Source organism: Lontra canadensis, unplaced genomic scaffold (assembly GCF_010015895.1).
Source record: "Lontra canadensis isolate GAN:19392208 unplaced genomic scaffold, GSC_riverotter_1.0 scaffold106, whole genome shotgun sequence".
NCBI lineage: Eukaryota > Metazoa > Chordata > Mammalia > Carnivora > Mustelidae > Lontra > Lontra canadensis.
In genome coordinates, this window is record NW_022631100.1 from 4,511,488 (window position 1) to 4,531,468 (window position 19,981).

At 47.0% G+C, this 19,981-nt stretch overlaps 1 protein-coding gene across 2 annotated transcripts in view; it reads right to left on the bottom strand.

Annotated features, from left to right (window-relative positions):
• Window positions 1-19,981, bottom strand: part of TNR (tenascin R) — a 391,950-nt gene that overhangs the window by 120,959 nt on the left and 251,010 nt on the right. The gene's annotated exons all lie outside the window — the stretch shown is intronic.

A 19,981-nucleotide genomic window follows, 5' to 3' on the forward strand; every position in this document is an offset into this window, starting at 1 on the left:
ACTTCTCATTGTATCCTCACATGGCAGAAGAGGCCAGGGAGCTCTGTTGGGGTCTCTTTTATAACGGTACTAATTCCATTTAGGAAGACTCCAAGCTCATGACCTAATCACCTCCCAAAGGCCCCACCTCCACATATCTTCGGGGGTTAGAATTCAACACAGAAATATCGAGGGGACACAAACCTTTAGACCATAGCAATAGAAACCCAATAAACTGGTGTTTCCCTTTCCAGACAAAAGATCTTCCCTGACTATCAGTAGAAGCAGGCGTACCAACTAATAACTAAATACAATGTGCAAACATTATAATCGATGTGAAAATAAAGTGCAAAAAATCAATCAAGGAGCATTTAATTTTGTGAGGATTGGGGGACATGAGACCATCAGGGAAATTTCAAGAGACATTTACATCTGGCCTTGAAATACTGGCACACAAAGTAGGAGGGAGGGTCTTCTAGGGAGGGAGGCAGCAACCTGCGTTTGGTAAACCCTCTGGTTGCTTCCCTTCTCCCACCTTGGCCCCAGGTCAGGCTCTTCTAAACAGAGTGGCCAGTGAGTCCTTGACGATGTAAATCAGGTCCTGACCTTCTGTTTCAACTCCCATTGTGCTCAGAGTAAAAGCTGGTGTCCTAATGGTAGTCCGTGAGTAGAGAGTTCCCTAGGTGAAGTCTGAAACTGGCTCCTGAACACAGTGGGCAGAGAGGGGACGAAGAAAGGCAGGTGACTCTGGATTGGTAGGTGACAGCTTTAATAAACGGGAACTTACACATGAGGCTTGTCTTGGGTGGCCACAAGCAAAGATCTTTACATCTGCCTCCCGCATCTTAAAATTTTATATGGAGATCTTAATGGGGTTCACTCACATATACTTCAGTAACACTTGACTCTCTCTCAAAGGCGTGTCCTTGAGGTGATTCCTAGTCTGGGACAAGTGGGCAGAGTGTAACCTCCAAGGACAAGGCAGTGGGAGGAGCCTCTAATTACCCCGATCCAGCTCACTGGTCAACCAGCAGTCACATCTTCTTGATGACCTTCTTCCACGATAATTTATCATCCAAACTGGGGCATTTCGAGAATGAGCGGTGACACTATTAACTATTCTTCCAGGACAACAGATATAATTCAAGATTGTTCTAAGCAATTGGGATGTACAGTCACCACCCGTACAGCTTTCTGAATCCTAACCCTACCCACTACCTCCAAGGCCCCTGGCCACCTTGCTTACATCTCTGTCCTCCTTGCTTACCCCAGGTCAGCCATGCCAGCTTTCCTGATGATTCTTAACTACACGGGCCAAGTACCTGCCTCAGTCTCTTTGTACCTCTGGCCCCTGCCTAGGATGCTCTTCAAGTCTCCACTCAAACCTCTTTCTTTGTAAGGTCTTTCCTGCCTACGGGATTGAAAATGGACTCTCTTAATTATCTTCCTTCCTCCGTGCTTTGTTTTTCTTCCTGGCACTCATCCCTTTCTAAAATGCTCCATAAAAATGTAATCAATATTTATTTTGTTACTATTTTCATCTCTCTTCACTAGAATACAAGTTCCATAAAGGCAAGAATTTCTGTCTGTTTAATTTGCTCCTGTACATCTAAATATGCAGAACAACATGGGACACTTAGTAGGTCCACAAGAAACATCTGGTGGAAGAATTCCCAAGTGAAAGCGGTTGGCTGGTCTCTGAAATGGAATAGAGTCTGACAACGAAGAGATCTGGCAGCTTGGTCTAAGAGTGCTGGAGGGTGTTTTGCATGAGAGATTTTTTTTAAGTTAGTAGCTTTTGGAAATAGCCAAGAGCCATGTCTAAAACAAAATGTATGGCCCACGCTCAGCACCATTTTCTGTTATAAACTTTGCCTCCACATCTCTTAGTATCATAAATTATTATGGCTGGAAGAAATCAGCTCTAAAATTCTATGATTCTAAGTGAAAAGATCTATTATATCTTAAAAAATTGAAATGATATTTTTTCTGGATAGTAAAGGAAACTGGAGGTCAGGTAATAAGGGGAAACTGAGGATTTGGGCAATTTATGAGTCAATTTCTTGGGTTGGCAGACAACCGGGATTTCTCCCAATTGCTGTGGGGGGTATTTCAAATCTGCCTCCAGCTGCTGGAGTCATACTTCTTCCATTTCTTTCGCTTTCCACTAAAGTCTGCAGATTCTGGTAGATAAATTGTCAGCAGTCCTTCCCATTTTTGAGGCATTAACTTTAAATCCTGTTAAGGTTCCTCATATATTAAAAATAAAACTTCTATTAACTTTTCCCCTGTCAGTATGATTAGAGTTAAATTAATTTTTAAAACGTGGGTAAAGCAGCAAAAGAGAAATGTGCCCCCAGAGCTGCCCCACGTGGGCCGTGGGCCATCAGGGAGGACTGGACCAGCTGACTCCCATGGAGGCTGCCCCACAACCCCATTTGGATGTGTTGGAGGGGCTGTGTTTCCACAGGCAGTGCTCCCAGCACTATAATAGATGATGGTGGGACCCCAGGCTATGGGGATGGATCACACATGTGGAGGTGATTGCTGCGAAGACACTGGATTTCTAGATGACCGTTGGTGTGAGACCACTGGGATGGCCCACCAAACGGACCTGATTTTTCACAGAAATGGTCATGTGACATCATCACTCCTGGAAATGTCTTGTGACTCAGCTCAGCCCTCAGGGAAATAGCTTATTTTTGAAGCTGAACATATGGTATGGAAGACCATGGGCTTTACAACCAGATAGATTGGCAAAGCTCTGTTTTTGTCGCTTAACAGCTATACGTCCTTGAGCAGAAAAATAGAGAAGGAAAGAAAAAGAGCAACTACTTATTGAAAACTTATTTCATCTTGGACCCTGGGCAAAAGTGTGTGTGTGTGTGTGTGTGTGTGTGTGTGTGTGTGTGTGTAAGTTTATATATATGTATACATATTTATATATAAATGATTCTCCTTCAGTTCTCCCTTGTACAATTAAGTGCTATTTTTCCCACTTTACAGATGAGGAAACCAAGCTCCAGGGATCACAATTAACTTAAGAAAAGCCATGCGACTGGTACATGACAGAGTTTGTATTTGAGCTTGGGTCCATCTAAATCCAGTTAGTACTTCTAACCATGAAGCTTTAGTATAAACTATTGAAACTCCCATCCTCAGTTTTCCACCTGCAGAATGGGGAATTAGTAAGCACTTCATAAGCTTGTGTTATGAAGATTACAGGAGGGGCACCTGGGTGGCTCAGTGGGTTAAGCCTCTGCCTTTGGCTCAGGCCATGATCTCAGGGTCCTGGGATCGAGCCCCGCATTAGGCTCTCTGCTCAACAGGGAGTCTGCCTCCCCTTCCCCCTCTGCCTGCCTCTCTGCCTACTTGTGATCTCTCTCTCTCTGTCTGTCAAATAAATAAATAAAATATTAAAAAAAAAAAAGGCTACAGGAGATGCGTGTGCAGTGCTGAGCACAGAGCCTGGCCCAGAGCTCGATAAATGTTAGCTGGAAGAGCAGCAACAGCAATACTAGCAATAATTAAATTCCTCCTTTCTTGCAATGCCAAGAAGATCTTTATACTCAAGTTAATTTCCTTTTTTTATAGAATCTTTTTGTTTTTAATTTATTTGACAGACAGGGATCACAAGTAGGCAGAGAGGCAGAGATAGAGAGAGGAGGAAGCAGGCTTCCCTCTGAGCAGAGAGCCCAATGCAGGACTCGATCCCAGGACCCTGAGGTCATGACCTGAGCTGAAGGCAGAGGTTTTAACCCACTGAGCCACCCAGGCACCCCTCAAATTAATTTCTTGACTATTGTAGGCATCATTATGCTATGTATTTCGGGGAGAAAATGGTAACACCATACATTCATTCATCAATCCATTCATTCATTTTTTCAATACGTATTTAGCTAAAGAGTATGGGAATTAAGGAAGACGAGAAATGTACCTCATCTTCAAGGAGTTTACAATCTGGTTGTAACCTAACACATATAGGATAAAGCAATGAAGGGGACATCTGGGTGGCTCGGTAGGTTAAGTGTCCGACTCTTGACTCCCACTCCGGTCATGATCTCAGGATCATGAGATCTGAGATCAAGCCCCATGTCCGGCTCTGTGCCCAGCAGGGAGTCGGCTTCTTTCTTTGTCTCCCTCTCCCTCGGCCTCTCCCCCTGCTCACATTCTCTCTGTCTAAAATAAGTAAATAAAATCTTTTTTAAATGAAAAAGATAAAATAATGAAGGCAATAACTGAACCAAGCCAAATAAACAATGTTGGAGGAGGGCAGTCACCATGGGCCAGAGCTGTGGAGGCGAACTTGAGCTGGGCTCCAAAAACAAGAAATATCTGGCTTTGGGGAGGGAAGATGGTCAGGATACCTAGTCCCAAAGTCAAGAAAGTTCTTTGGGCACCAGCAGGCAGTCAGTCCCTCAGACATGGAACTTCCATTTTGCAGCCCCTACTCTGAGATAGACAAAATTGGACATGAGTCATAGAGGAGTTTTATGGAGGTCTAACGTGACATAGAAGCAAAAGAAGTAGCTTATTCCTTATAAAGATTCTCCTGAATATGAAGGTTATATTGTAACACTCCACCGTCACATACAGACCATCACCACCATGGCGATCGTCACAATCATCATCATCACCACCCCCACCATCTCCCCACCACCGTCATCACCTTCCTCCACCCCCTTCCATCAACACTGTTATCAGCACCTCCAACGCTCCTATTACCATAAGCCAGCACCATCATCCCCTCCGCCATCACCACTAACACCTCCACTATGAGTACCATCATCTACAACATCATCACCTCCAACGTCACTACCGTCACCATGACCACCCCCATCCCCACCAAGCAAAACTCCTAACCCTGAGCCAAGGTAACTCTGAGAATGAGCGGACCTCACTTTAAGGCCTACACCAGTCTAATCTGAGTGAGAGATTTATTCCTGCTGTTCTCTACTGTGAGGCCAACTGGGAGGAGCTGGTCTTGACCCTAAGCAGACCTACTGGGAACATCTTCCCCTCTTTGTGTTAATTTGTTCATGCTATTGATGCAAAGAGAATGCACTTCAAAGTACTTGCCTTACTCTGAGCCAGTGTTCCCACCTCCTTCAAGTGTGCCTGGCGAGCTGAAGAGAGATTCAGTTCTTCACAGTTCCAGGAGGTGGGGTGGTGGCGGCGGCCATGGGGAAGGGAGCCCAAGAAAACCTGGCAGACAGGGGCTGTTTCTCTCCCACTTGAAGCAGCCCACTCCCTTCAGGCAATAGACAGCTCTGACTTCAAACCCTAGCCAGGGACGCTGCTGCATGAGTAATGCCCAGAAAGATTCTATATATGGTTTCTTTCATCTCCTATTGAAATGAAAGAACAAGAGAGGCAGAGAGTAGAAATGAATTGTATTCCTGCTGCAGAGAGTTCATTTGATAAATAATGTATATAGAGTTTGCAGTAATAACTGCTCTTTTCCGATTCAGCATGTGCGGGTGAGTTTTGACATATATTCTCTGTATTTCTAACAGACGGTGAATGACTGGTGTCTGCATTGGCATTATGAAAGGCAGGGCAGACTGTTAACATTTGCTGTAGTGTCAGAAAGGTTAATCTGGCTTTTCCCTTGAGCTGGGGGCAGGGCGCCTTTGCCTTGCGGTGCAGATGTGGGAAGGGAGGCAGGAGACAGATGAAGAACTTGCTGTGCCCTGGGATCATAGGAATGGGTGGCAAGAAGATGCCATGCACCACCAGGGCAGAGAGACCAAGGTATGGGCAGGCGGGGAAATGTGATTCTTGAGAGCCTCGCTCTGCTGCCTTCTGGGAGCTTCTCTTCTACTGAGATCACAGCAAGTCCAAGACACCCACTGGGTGCTGGAAAGAGTGCAGAAAAATGTACCCAAGCTTTCCTAGTGGACTGCCCAGGGGCCAGAGGAGGGCCCCTCGCTCCTACCAAGAAGGAAGAATCACCAGGATACGGGAAACTTTCCTGATTCTTCCAGCCCCCGCGTGTCAAGGAGGCAGATGCTGGACTTGTGGTGAGGAATTAGTAATTTGATCACCCGCTACCTTCTATTTTGCCCCTAAACAAGGGACTTTTACATTGTGCTTTGGCTTACAAAGTATCCTCCCACATGATATCTCATTTGATCCTCAGGACAATGGGCAGGAGTTGTTATTCCCATTTTCTGGAAGAGGAACCTGAGGTTAAGAAAGGTTTAGTAACTTGTCCATGGTGACAAGGTGGCTAAGAGGAAGAATTTACTCCAATATGCACCGAGGTAGGGCTTCTGACTCTAAGTTCAGTGTGTTTACTACTCAAGGTTGCAGAGACATCTAGAGATACTTTTGTACATGTACACTTTGTCGGGGGGATACACTCACACGCACACTCACACACACACGGATACACACACTTGCACGTGTGTACACATGGATGCATGCTGACATGGGTGCACACACATGCACGCCCGTGCAGGAGGGCACACGTGTGTACACACATACACACCCATGCAGGCAGGTGCACACACAGGCATACATATCTGGGCAGCTGAAGCCACAGAAGCTTCCCAGTAGGGGAGGGCTTCCACTACTGACTTTGTTTTCCTTTACTTCAGTAAAAAAATCACTCCAAGCCTCAAGAATCACTCCTCCTGGCCCCAGATGGATGGTGGGGAGCAGCCTACGAGCCCCAGGAAATGATTTCTACCCTGTAGGGGTCTGCAATTCTGGAGAATCATGATCCAAGGCCTCTTTTAGCCACTGACCTCCAATTGGGGTTCATAGCAGTCGGTGGCCACAATTTGCTGGGACTGAGATTTGTAGCACTCAGTGTCCAGGAAGATGTAATTTACCTCACAGGAGGGACAACTTTTACTCCCAAGAAAATGTTTTCCTCCCCTGGCTCACCTTTAGATTTAAGGAATCATTCAGAGAGGTGAAAGTGTCTAAAATTTAAAATATTAGATTCACTTCCCCAAAGATTAGATAACATTAATGTCAGAGCTGAATTGTGTTTTTCTCAAAGGTTCTTTTCTTGATTCTCCACTCAAATAACCTACAAGGAACTTTCCATGAAATCATAGAAAATGAATTCTCTACATCGAATATTTTCCTCCCCAAACTCCTGTTTATTCCCATCTTTTACTCGGATTTCTTTCTGCAACGTCTCCTGGGAAATCTTACTTCTTATTTTCAAGTGTTTACTGTTTTTGCTCATCCTTTTTTTTTCCCCGTCAATTTTTAGTTTTCTTCTCAATGAGACCTTTTCCTTCCACCCCCACGAATTCGTAATGGTTTCCTTCAGATAGTCCCTTATATCTTTCAGTTCTTTTGCTTTCTCTTTCCTTGGGCCTTGAGCTTTTCCTCCTCTTTGCTCTTGTGTTGGCCCTCCGTCCTGTGCAGGGAGGTGTCCTAGGCAGAGTGAGGTCTTTGGGGTTGGGGTGGACATAGACTTGACTCTAGACTCTACCACTTCAGTAGCAACATGACCTTGGAAAACCACTTCTGCTCTCAGAGACTTGGTTTCTAGATTCAAAATATAGGGTAGTCATATCTATTATGTAGAGCTGTCTTGAGAGTTCAATGAGAACCCAGGACGCATAGCAGTGCCCACAGAATGTCCAGCTGCCCTCATTGCTTTCTCTCTCTCTTTTTAAAAGATTTTATTTATTTATTTGACAGACAGACAGAGAGAGAGAGAGATCACAAGTGGGCAGGGAGGCAGGTAGAGAGAGAGGGGGAAGCAGGCTCCCTGCTGGGCAGAGAGCCCAATGTGGGGCTCGATCCCAGGACCCTGAGATCATGACCTGAGCCGAAGGCAGAGGCTTAAGCCACTGAGCCACCCAGGCGCCCCTGCTTTCTCTTTTGACCAGGAAATGTATCCAGTTCTAGTCCTTTCCTGAGCCATCAACCTAACTCCGTTGAAGTCGCACGGGTAAATCAGGCTGCATAAAAGTAGACATATCCTTAATTTGGTGTATGTGGAGGATCCCAGACAAGACAGGTCTGATTTGATGCCAACTCAAATAAAAACACAGAAACAACTTAAGCAAGGGAAGAAACGATGAGTCTGAAACGTGCCGGCAGCTCAGTCCCCTCACACTGTGCATGTGTACTGAAAACATTTTGATAAATGGGAAAGAAGAAAAATAAAAATGTGCTCCTTCGTTCAAACGAGCTGTCATGGCCTGCAAGATAAAGATGTACTCGTCCAGGGAAGTCAGCTTCCAGACACACACCATCATTATGCACAATTTAATAAAATACACAGGCATTCTCCCAAGTTCTTATTTGGCAACGGCCGACACTCCACGAGCTGATCTTGCTAATTTTGTGTATTTGGATTCTGCAGGAAAATAAGCAGTCTCAGTATTTGGGTTCACTGGGAACCGTTTCTGAAATTGTAATGATGATTAAGTAGGGGAGCGTCCCTGTTGCCTTAAGACTTAGTTAATTCATGCTGACAGGGTAAGCTTGATGCTTTGCCAATAATTCCATCCCCAGCCACTATACCAATACCCACCCAGCCCCCTCAAAAATTGTAACAGCAGCAGCAAGACAAAGACATCTGGTTGGAGAACATGAGCAGTGGTTGAGAGGGCTATAGGAGAGGGGCAAAATTAGCACCCTGGAGCAGTAGGAGGGTTTTTGTTTTGGCTAATAATCAGAGTTGTCCACAAGACTGCTTTTATTCTTTTGATATAGTGATAGACCATGTTGATAAATTGCTTCTGTAGAATGTAGAATTGCGTTATAGTACATCTAGTAGAAGAGGAAACAGGCCAATAGTAACATCCTAGAAGTCAGGGTCCATAGCAAAAGGGCAATTTTCTCCGAGTCACATTGGAAAAGCTCTGCCTTAAAAGACCATTTATTTGTTTTCATCCCTAGGGATCCTAGAGTCGGAAGGAAGAGTCCTAGAGGCAGAGCATGACCTGTGGGTAGGACTTCATTAGATTCACTGATACGGTTTCAACAGGAGCTCCTAATTCCTCCACATTTTCCATCGATTTCAGCCCTTTCCTGGTTTTATTTCATAAACTCGTTTAATAAGCTCTTGTCAGTACCCTCGGTCTTTCTCTTTTTACCATCCTTTCAAATGTCCTCTTAAATGTATACACTTGTCAAAATCCAAAGCATGGGCAAAGCCAGTTCATCTAGAAGCTTCATTCATCCTCAAGAAATTAAGTTATTTCTGTCTTCTTACACTGACGTTCGCATTGCATTGGCTTTTGTTCTTAGGGTTGAATCCTCTTGGTCTCAAAATAGTTGCCATAGCCCCAACAAACGCATTCTAACTCAGCCATGTCCAAAGTTTGGAATTGGAGTAAGAGGAGCTTTCCCTTCCTTATAGCCATTTTTAAAAGTGATTGGCCATAATTGTGCACATACCCATTCCTATGACAATTCCTCACAAGGGAGAACAGAGTTACCACCACTGGTTTAGATTGATCAGGAGATCCCTCTTCCCATCACAGCCTGGAGTGGGACCCAGCCTCCTCCTAAACTGATCACCATCAGACGCTTGAGCTAAATTCGAATTCCACTACAGAGCAGAAGTGAAAGAATGCTGTTGGGTGGACACCCGTAGGATACATATTTCTGGCAGAGCTGGTAACATAATCAGGAGCATGTAACGCAGAAGGCCTCCAAGGAGTGACAGTCTTCTGCTCTCTGCTCTGACCTGTCTCAGGGTTCTTTAATGTGAAGCACGGGCGCTGCCAGAAACATTGTGCAATTATCACAATAGGCTTGTTAATTCTGAATAATTGGTCCCTTGATCCTCACATGACTAATCACTTCCCTTAATCCAAACCACAAATCTCTTCTCCCCAACACTTGATGGAAAGCTTTGAACTCAAAGAGGCATAATCAAAGAAAATAATTATTTGATAATAAGGCAGATCTCAAATGTACTAAACTCAGGACTTTCTGAATGAGGGACAAATCCATTTTGTCCATCAGGTTAAATAGACATGGGTTAACCTTTGTCTCAAGAGCCCCAGGGCATCAGAAATCCAATATCCAGAATCATAGTATGGAGTAAAATGTGAACATTCCTGAAGAAGAGTGATAAAGCCTGTGGAGGGCTCACAGCTAGAAGACACTGCCGGCTCCAGGGAGGGTGAGAAGTTGGCCAAAGGATTCTGAGTGGAGGAGCAGGGATTGGCAGTGAGGTCAGAAGCTGCTGGAAAATCACACCTGGAACACATACAGGCAAATGCCTGGCTGATTTCTGCATTGTATGTGGAACCGTCCCTTAGCAATAGGCTGAGCAAATAAATGTCACAAACTGAAAAGGTGTACATGATCAACAGTTCATGTAAACTGAGGTCATGTTCTAGAGCAGAAAAGCAGCCCTTTTGAGACCTTGCCTTGTCAAATTGCCTTAACGATCACTAGAAAATGCTCATTATAATAGATAACATTTATTTTTCATTGTCTTCTACCCTATCGGTTGACTTGATTGCCCCCCACCCCCGTTTCAATGGCATGGAAAGGGCCCTAAAAATGAACACAATTACTCCAATGCAAGGCTTGAGAAATCCGCCACCAGGATGCTGCTGGAGAGTGGGCTTAAGCACCTGGGGGCTTTGTCTTTTCTGGAGGGCAGAGGGCAGAGGGCTGTTAGCCTTGACCAACACCCATCCTGCCCTGCTTCTACTGACACCGACACTGACACAGGCACTGAGCCTGGGGGGCTGGAAAGCAAGTACGCCGATGAGGCCATCAATTCCTGACTTCTCACAGACCGGTAGGACAAACATCAATGTACTTCAGCGCCCCATGCTAGGTGGTGGCCCAGCATCCTGGAGGAAGGAGCGGGAGCCCCACAGGACCTCCATCCAGAGATGGAGGTCCTGTAACACATGGCTGTTCAAAGCCCGGCTGGCCATGACTGCACCCTGGCTCTGTTGCTTACTCATTATAACACCTCAGGAAATCCCTTCCCCTCTTCTAGCTTTAGCTTCCTGACTTAGAAACTGGGGATGATAACATTACTGATGCTCCTGGATGGGAGGGTTAAAATGGGTAATCTAGGCAAACTTGCTAGCTCGTGTTCTAAGAGTTCAATAAGTGCTAACTATTATTTTGTGTCAGTTAGTGGCATTAAATGAGACTTGATGACAAATGCTTAAGTAGATTTCAAAGCATATTGATCGTAAAGCAGCTAAGTGCCCTTATGTGCTCTTTTTTTTTTTTTTTTCCTTACGAGCTCTTTCAAAAGTAAGAAGGAGCTTGCTTTCCCCCTTGGAGACAATGCAACCTGCTTCCCACTCTCTGCTTGCCTGCAGGTTCAGCTCTGTCCATGTTCTTAAGGTCAAGCCTCCAATGCCTGGCACATAGTAAGGGACCTAGAATATACGTTGAAGGAAAGTAGAAAGAAAAGGAAGAGGAAGGGATGGAGGGAGGAAAGAAGGATCCAAGGGGTCTACTTCACACTCACTCTGGTACAGGCTTGCCCATGGCCCAGGCCCAGCACTGCCCCCCCTAAGCCAAATGTCCAGTATGGCAAGGTGCCCACACCCACCGGCCTTGGTCCCTTAGGCGTGCCACCCTCCCCACCCCACCACCGCAACCTGCTTGTTGACCTACCATTGGTGGGGTTCCAAGGTGCTTTGCAGTGGCTTAAGGCAGCTCTCACTTGGTCCCCACCTTTTCATACGCCAGCCCTGCTTTACTGATCTGGACCCCAGCTCTGCAACCTTGACCTCAGTTCTGTGACTGGTCTCTTGAACTTGCTGTGTGGAAGGAGCCTTTCCACAGTTGCACTCACAAGAGAGTTTTCCTTATTCAAGCCCCTACTTGTCACATGTGGGCATCACACTGGACATTAGTGTGTCCTTTAACCCCCCAAACAACCCTGGGAATTAAATTTTGTGAACTTCATATTATAGATGGGGAAACTGAGGCTCAGAGGGGTAGTGTCTGGCTCAGGGCCACATAGCTAGGAATCCAATGCCAGTCTTTGGTTTCAAATCTCATGTTTTAGTCGTTCTTCAGCCTTGGCTTCTTTAGTGGCCCTCCACTTGCCTCTTGGAGCTCTCCGCAGACTCAGGCAAACCCCCCCGCCCCAATTTTAGATCTAGGGAAGCTGGTTTCCCCAGTTAGTCACTTGGCTGCTGTCTCAGCTAGACACCGTGTAGCTCCCAGGAGATCTGTATGTTGCAGTCCCTATTGCTTCAGATTTGAACAACACCCTCCGAGAGAGGGAATCCTGCCCTGAATTTCTGCCTGGTCACTGGGTCCTGCCATCATGGCTCTATTCATTGCTCATTCATGGCTCATCATGCCATGCCTCTATTTTCCTAGGCCAGCCAGGCTGCCGACCAACTGCCCATGTGGGGCTCCCCATCATTAATCTGCTGATGTCAGGAAACCCTATTTCTTCCCCCAGATCTCTGATGCCCACTGTCTGTTGGAATGACCACCTGGCATTGTCTAGAGACAGTGGGGAGCTCATTTGACTTGGCAGGTTGTATGTCTAGCTCCTGAGGCTGTGTCTGGATGTCACCATGGCCACCTGAATAGTCCACACCCAGCAGACAAATAGCCTGTTCAGGAATCTGGGCCCTCCTCCCATATAGGACTCCCCAGCCATATGTAGGCTGTAGAGGCCCACATTCAGGGTAAGACTCAATCCCAGAGCTCCCTGGCTCCTGCTCTCTGGGGTCTAACTGAGTGGTGGCAGAGGTAGGAGAACTAGTCCCTAACCTCTGAATCCTCAGAAGAGGGAGGCTGAGATCCCAGGGCCTGGTGGATGATTAATAGGTCTGGCATATTAGATTCGACCCATCAGGGCAACATTAAATGTGATTTATGACTTGGTTTTAATTGAGATTTTAGTGAATTATTATTCGACACAGAGAGCAGACCTGGACCCATATTCCTAAGTGTCCCTGGAGTCCTGTGCTCAAAGCTGAGGGGATACGTCCTGCCTGAGTACGATGTCCAATCTCTCCCAGCATGGGGCCAGAGGCAGCCCCTTGCTCTGCCTGCCCCCCCTCCCCACTCTGGCCCTCCTGCTCTGGGCCAGAGAGGGTCAGCCTTGCAAGAACAACAAACACAGAGCAGCTTGCCTTCTACCCCTGGTTTTCCTTAACCCTTTCAAACTCAAGTTCAGACCACAGGTTGGCCTGGTTTGCGAGATGCAGCAACGAATCTAAGGGTAAATGACTTAATGGAGTATTTCCATTCTAAAAGAGAACAGAAGAATTTAGGCAATGCTTAACTCAGAGGAATGACATTTCTGAGTTGGAATTTCAACCCACTGGGGAGATGCTTGAGGGGTCCATGGACAGGCATTCAGAAACCTCTGGAAGTTTTGGAGGGCGATGTGAAGTGATATGGTGAGTCTTGAGGCCCTTAACGAACGGGGCTGGAGGTCACCACCGCCCCGCTGTGACTGTGATCATACTGAGTGGGACAGTGTCTCAAGGAATGGTGGTGGCTGGGAAAGGGAAGAGGACAAGGAGGTAGGTGGAAATTTTTCCCCCACCCCTCAGGGCTGCTCTCTGACCTACAAGTTGGAAAATTGGGCTTAAACGACATTTATTGAATTTTGAACTGCATTGGGCAAAGAAAATTACTCGTTAATATATAAAGCACTGCATTTCCCATAATGTGAATGCCAGTGAAAAATGGATTCGTGCCTGCTTCATAGAGAGAAGCTTGCCTTTAAAGTACTAACGCAAATGTGTCCTTAGGGAGAGAGGGAATGGCAAATTAGATGGAAGTTTGCAATACGATATGGCAGCAGAGAAAGCTCCCGCTCAGCCCTGCGCCCGAGGACACGCAGAGCTGGAAGAGGAGGCTTGCAGAGTTGTAGGAGCTGCTGCACTGGGGTGGGGAGTCTCTATCCCTGGGAACCTGGGCTGCTCGCCTTCCTTGCAGAAGACCTTCCAAGGGTGTGAGAGCTTGCCACTACTGGCCTAGTAAGGGAGGCTGCACACTGTGGAGGGAAGGGCATGGGTACAGAGGTGTAGATATGGGTTTGGATCCCTCCTGGTCATCTCTGGGCTAGTTTCTTACTCTCTCAGAGTCTTGGCTTCCTCAGTCATACAGAGATGGAGGCAATACTTACCGTGGAGTTCATGTGAGGTTTAACTGAGATACTACATATTAAGCTTGCAGCATGTATAGTAGCTCATTCTCTTTACCTTTAGACCTTCCTTTTTTTTTTTTTAAGATTTTATTTATTTGACAGATCGCAAGTAGGCAGAGAGGCAGGCAGAGAGAGAGGGTGATGCAGGCTCCCTGCTGAGCAGAGAGCCTGATGCGGTCCTCGATCCCAGGACCCTGAGATCATGACCTGAGCCGAAAGCAGAGGCTTTAACCCACTGAGCCACCCAGGCGCCCCTAGACCTTCCTTTAACAAAATGTGTTCTTTTATTCCACAATGTTCGAGCTTCAATCATGTACAACACGGCTCCTGACCCCATGGAGATAGGATACTGGGGTAAGCGCAGAGGAAATCATGAAAATGAAGAGGAAGAGGAATTCATCCCATGTGACGAAGAGGGGGCAAATCTCAGAAAGTTACCCACCGTTAGTGTTAAGTGTGACTGGGAGGAGCCAAGGGAGGGCAGAGGGGAGAGAAGGAGCCCCGGTGAGAGTCTGCCTGGTGTGTTTAGAGCCAGTGCAGGAGGTGGGGTCCGGGGGCGGGAGCAGGTGAGGCCAAGCAGCCATCAGCAGTCAGACTAAGGAGGGTTCATGCTGAGCGGGGTGAACTTTTTCTGAGTATTTTGGGCAGTAAAAGGGAATCATGGTAGGGCTCTCACCAGGAAGGCAGCAGTGGATCTCAGAGTTTGTGGAGACTGGTCTGGGGAGGCTAGGGCAGAGCAGCTGTTTGGGAGGCTCCTGCTGGGCTAGTCCTGGCCACAGTGGAAGAAGGTCAGAGTGGGGATGGGGTCGAAGAGTTGGGCAGAGCTTCAAGACAGTTTTAGATAGTGACGTGGACAGAGAATGAGTCTGAGGGAGGAGTCAAAATGGCCTTACTTTTGAAGAGTGACACCAACTGACATCAAATCCAGGAAGAGGAGCATTTGATGAGGAAGTGACAGAGCTCAGCTTTGGGCTAGTCACGTCTGATGGACCTACAGGGCTGCTAGCTGGGGTGACCAGCGAGAGTAGGGCCATATACAGAGCAGGACTGGAAATGTGTCTCTAGCTTTCTGCTAGGTGTTCTGGGGCTTCAACCATAAACAGCCATGGCCTTGGCCCTTGAATAGTTCGTGGTCTTCCCAGGAGGCAGATAGAGGCCTCGCTGCCAGGAGAACACAACTCAAAGGGTGATTGATTAAATGTGTTGTTCAGAGAAGGTTCAGAGAGCAAAGGGGTTTGGAACTGGATCCTAACAGATGCCTAGAAACTCACCAAGGAGGGGTTGAGTTTGGTGCATGGGGTTTGGTGCATGGGGTTGTGCTTTCCAACAGCTGGGAAAGACATGCAAAGCCACAAGACTTTAGAAGGTCGGCTTCGGGAGCATTGCATGGCCTCTTGTGGCTGGACTGGGGACTGCCCTGATATCTGGAAGAGCAGGAGATTTGAGGTACTCAGAAAGCTGGCTAAGGAACTCCAGCACAGTTCCCGTGGAAGTGGAGCCTAACTGTCTCGAAAATGGGAAGACTGGGTTTGGGACACATTTGGAGTGAAGAAGAGATTGAGTTTGCACCTGTGGAGACCAGCTGAGGACAAATGCACTGGTCTAGGTTGGAGATGCAGAGGGTGTCTGCTCCTTTAGGGCAAGTGAGCAGGATGGAAAGGGCAAGGCAAGAACCCCTTGGAAGGAAAACATGTGGCAGCAGGCACTGGGTGGTGGGGCCCCAGGCGAGAGGCAGGGATGTTTGGGAAGCTTCTCATCTGCACTGAGAGAAGGAGCAAACTGAGAAGAGGTGGGGGTGCAGAGAGTAGGTTTAGGTCTGGATATGCCCCCCTTGAGGGGTTGGAGGAAAACCTTCTGGGCAGCATGTATGTGGATCTGGAGGCAAGGAGAGAGGTTCAGATTCAAGAGCCACCAGTGTACATCCTTGAGAATGGATCAGATCAAAGGGAATGTATAGAATGAAACGAAAAGGAAGAAAAATCAGGGGAGCACCGGCTTGCAAAGGGCCGGCCAAAGGAGGGCAGTTTGTAGAAAGAGGAGAGCCATGGTGAGGAGGACTCATAAGACAATCAGCCGAAAGAAATGTCCGGAAAGTCAGAGAGGAGACACCTGTGTGCCTCCTCCTGTCTCACTCTGACACAGGGTGTATCTTGTGCTTTGTAACTGTTTATTCACTTGCTTATTCATTAGCCTCTGGGTTCCTGAACTCCAGCATCCCTTCCCCCCATCGCTGTTGGCTGAGAACCTGGCGCAGGGCTGGCGTGGGGCTGGGCACAAGGCGGGAACTCTATGCGTGTTTGCCAAATAATTGAATGCAGAGTCAGTGCCGCTAAACGTGGTGGGAAATCAGGTAAAAGGAAGAGACAGGGGTAACCGGATACACTAGAAACTTTGGGATTTCTGTGTGATGGCGCTGGGACGGTTGGACCCCTACGGGGCGGAAAGAAGAAGCGAGTCTGTGCTGTCAGGAGCGGGTAGTCTGTCGCTTCTGTTTGGCATGTCTGCACTGGGCAGCAGAGGGTGAAGAGCAGTAAATACACAGCAATTAGTGAAACCGGAGAACCGTCTTGTCTTAGGAGGCATGACAGACGGAAGCGAACACATTGGTGTGAGTGACGAACTCGCTGATGTCTGTTCCCGTCCATCTCTGTACTTGTAGACCCAGCTTGTACATTTCTTGGGGGTCCTTGACAGACCAGTGGTCATGTCAGGCTGTACTTGTTGGAATGATAATTTCTGCTGATGCTGACTCGCCATGATTGGGGAGCCATTATGTTGGGAAAGGCTGATATCTTGTTTTCTAGGTCTCTTCTGGGTGCTTGAATCTCTGATTTCTAATATTGACCCCCATTGGCTTTGATGGTGAGTCAGGCCTCCCATCTGCCCTTCCAAACCAACACTGGGGGGAAGGGTCACCACGGGGGGCTGTCTTGCAGCCCATATTTGTGCTGGGGTTCAGGGATCTCTAGCTTTGGAAGGTTACACTGAGGTACAGGTTAAGATGGGCTATAGGGACCAGAGGATTTGGAGCAGCAGTAGGGAACATAGCAGTGATAGGAGAGGTGACTATTTTAAAATAAGTGGTGGTCCTAAAAGAAAGTATTTTTCTGGCAGGATTAGCTGTTAGCGCTTAAGCTCCACTCACTCCTCTTGAATTGCTGTATTTCAGCAGACAGGGATCCTAGTGAGAATTGTCCAACTATCTTCAGAGAAGCCTTGTCTCTACCTCAGGTTCTAGTAAACCCCAGACAAACAATTTCTTTGTACCACTTCTTCCCCAGCTGCCAAATGCATCTTGCTTCTCTCTCCGTTCAACGCTTGGCTTCTGTTGTTGCCAGTATGGTAACACACGGGCAGGCACGTGCACATGGTAAGCACCAGGAGACCCTCAAAGATATCCCCAGCCCTCATCTTGAATTAACCCTGCCCCCTTGAAGCAGGAATACCTGGGGAGAAACATCACCTCATAAAGACTTCTAGCTGAGCTGTCATTCCTAGGACATGGAATAAGTTAGACCCTTTCTTGGGAGAGGGAGTTTGGAAACACCATCTGGTTAACCAGCAGTGACCTGCTAGTTGTGGAAGAAGGCCAGGTGGGTGTGCGGAGGAGAGAGCCAAGGTCCATGTACCCAAAAAACTTCGGAAACAAGATTGGGTGTCTCCTGCCCCTTTGCCTGATCCTGCCCGCTCAGCCCCACTGGGTAGCCATAGTGACGTTGGAGGCATAAGGCTGAGGCACTTTACCTTTGATTCTCACTTCCCTTTTATGTGTGAACGGCTAACAGAGTGAGAAAGTACACTCTTTAATGTACAATCCAGCCGGAAAGATCAATGGCAGCTTAACATGCATTTCTGTCTAATATTCACTTTGGCAGGTCTTTGTAATAAAAATGCTGGTTTTAATGAAGTGCATTAAAATGAGAAGATTCATGGCTAGCCTGTGTGCTTTTATCACTACTGCCTCCCCTTGAACTGTCAGAGCACAAGCCGCTCCTTAGGAGGGAAGCAGAGGAATGTCATTTTAGGGATTGTGTACATGCAAATTCCCCATTTCTGGAAAGATCCATTTTATTGATGCATATGTTTCAGTTTAATTCACTGTATTTCCATAATATGATATCTTTCCAAAGACATGCATTTGGGAGAAAGTTGAGCTATAAGCTAGGTGGTGCAGGGGTGGGAGATGAGTCCTGCTATGGGCTGAATTTTGTCCCCCCAAATTTATGTGGTGAAGTCCTAACCCTCAATATTTCACAATGTGGTGACCGCATTGGGAGAGAAGGTCTTTGAAGAGGTGATTAAATTAAAATGAATCTGTTGCAATGGCCCTAATTTAGTCTGACTGGTGTTCTTATTAGAAGAGGAGATTGGAGGGCACCTGGGTGGCTCAGTTGTTAAACATCTGCCTTCTGCTCAGATCATGATCCTGGGGTTCTGAGATCGAGCCCCAGCCACATCAAGCTCCCTACTTGGGTGGGAAGCCTGCTTCTCCCTCTCCCACTCCCCCTGCTTGTGTTCTTTCTCTCACACTCTCTCTGTCAATTGAATAAATAAATAAAATCTTAAATAAAAAAGAAAGAAAGAAAAAGAGGAGATTGGATGCATGGAGAGACCTCAGGAGGATGTAAGCACACAGAAAAGACCACATGAAGAAGCAGCAGGAGGATGGCCATTTGCAAGTCCAGGAGAGAGGCCTCAGAGGAAAGCAACCCTTGGACTTCCAGCCTCCAGAACTGTGAGAAAATAGATTTCTGCTATTTGAGCCATCTAGTCTGTGGTATTTTGTTATGGCAGCTCTAGCGGACTAATATAAGACCCAAAGCTTGAGACTGGAGCAGTGGGATCTGAGCTCACTCTTTGAGAGAAGCAAGTGATCTAAGGGCACAAGAGGACAGCCCATTGCCATGTATGCCCTGGAGGCCAGTGGGGGTATCTGGAAACTTCTGGAAAACAGAGAGTGAGGGTGTTGGTATCCATGGCGACCTCTGCCTTTGGAAACCTGAAATGTCGACCCTTGTAAGAAAGACTATACTTAGAACAGGCTGCATGAAAGAATTGTGTTCGGAAGAGCTGGCAAAGAGTTTTCATAGATAAGCAGGTAGACAGTCACTCAATCACTTTTTGCTGAATGTCATTGAGTGAACTGAGAGACAGCATAGCAAAGTTGCTAGAAGCATAGGCAACAGGACCCTGGCTCCACCACCTACCAGCTACAGGATCCCTTTGTGCCTCAACTCTTCTACCTGTGATGTGGGAGCCACAGGAGTACCTCCCTCACAGGCTGCTGTGAGAATAAGGTAGTCTTATTTTTTAACACGCTTAGAGTGATGCTCGGTGCATGAGAATGTGCTGTGTTCAAGAAAGCGAGTGGCTTGGGTTCGACATGAGGAAGTTCAGAGCAGCAGCTGCCCGTGCTAAAGCAGGGCAGAACACCGGAGGCAGCAAGCCCTCCATGGCCCAAATCCCGAGTCCTGTGTGCTGCCTCAGTGTCCCTAGGCTCCCTAGCGCTGCTGTCCCTCAGGTTCTCATTGACTCTCGTCTAGACTCTACCCAGCGTCTCCCATCTGATCTCCTTGCCCTCAGCATCTTCTTCCTGATTTCTTCCACCATTCTGCCAAAGTAATAGTCAAAGGGTCATGGCATATTTCTGCCAATTACTCCACAACCTAAGGGCTTGGGGGTTGGGGCCGGGGGGTTGCTGGTGAGTTGGTTAAGAAATCGCATGAAACAATATGCTAAGTGTTGTAGGTAAGCTAGCTTTTCAGGAGTGGAAGGATTAAAATCAAGCTCTTCAGCATAATAAAGGTCTCTAATAATCTGATCCTGAGTGTACTTCCCTGGCTTTATTTCTATGACTCATAGTTTATGACACACAAATGCAGAACACGTACAGTTATGGGAACACATAGT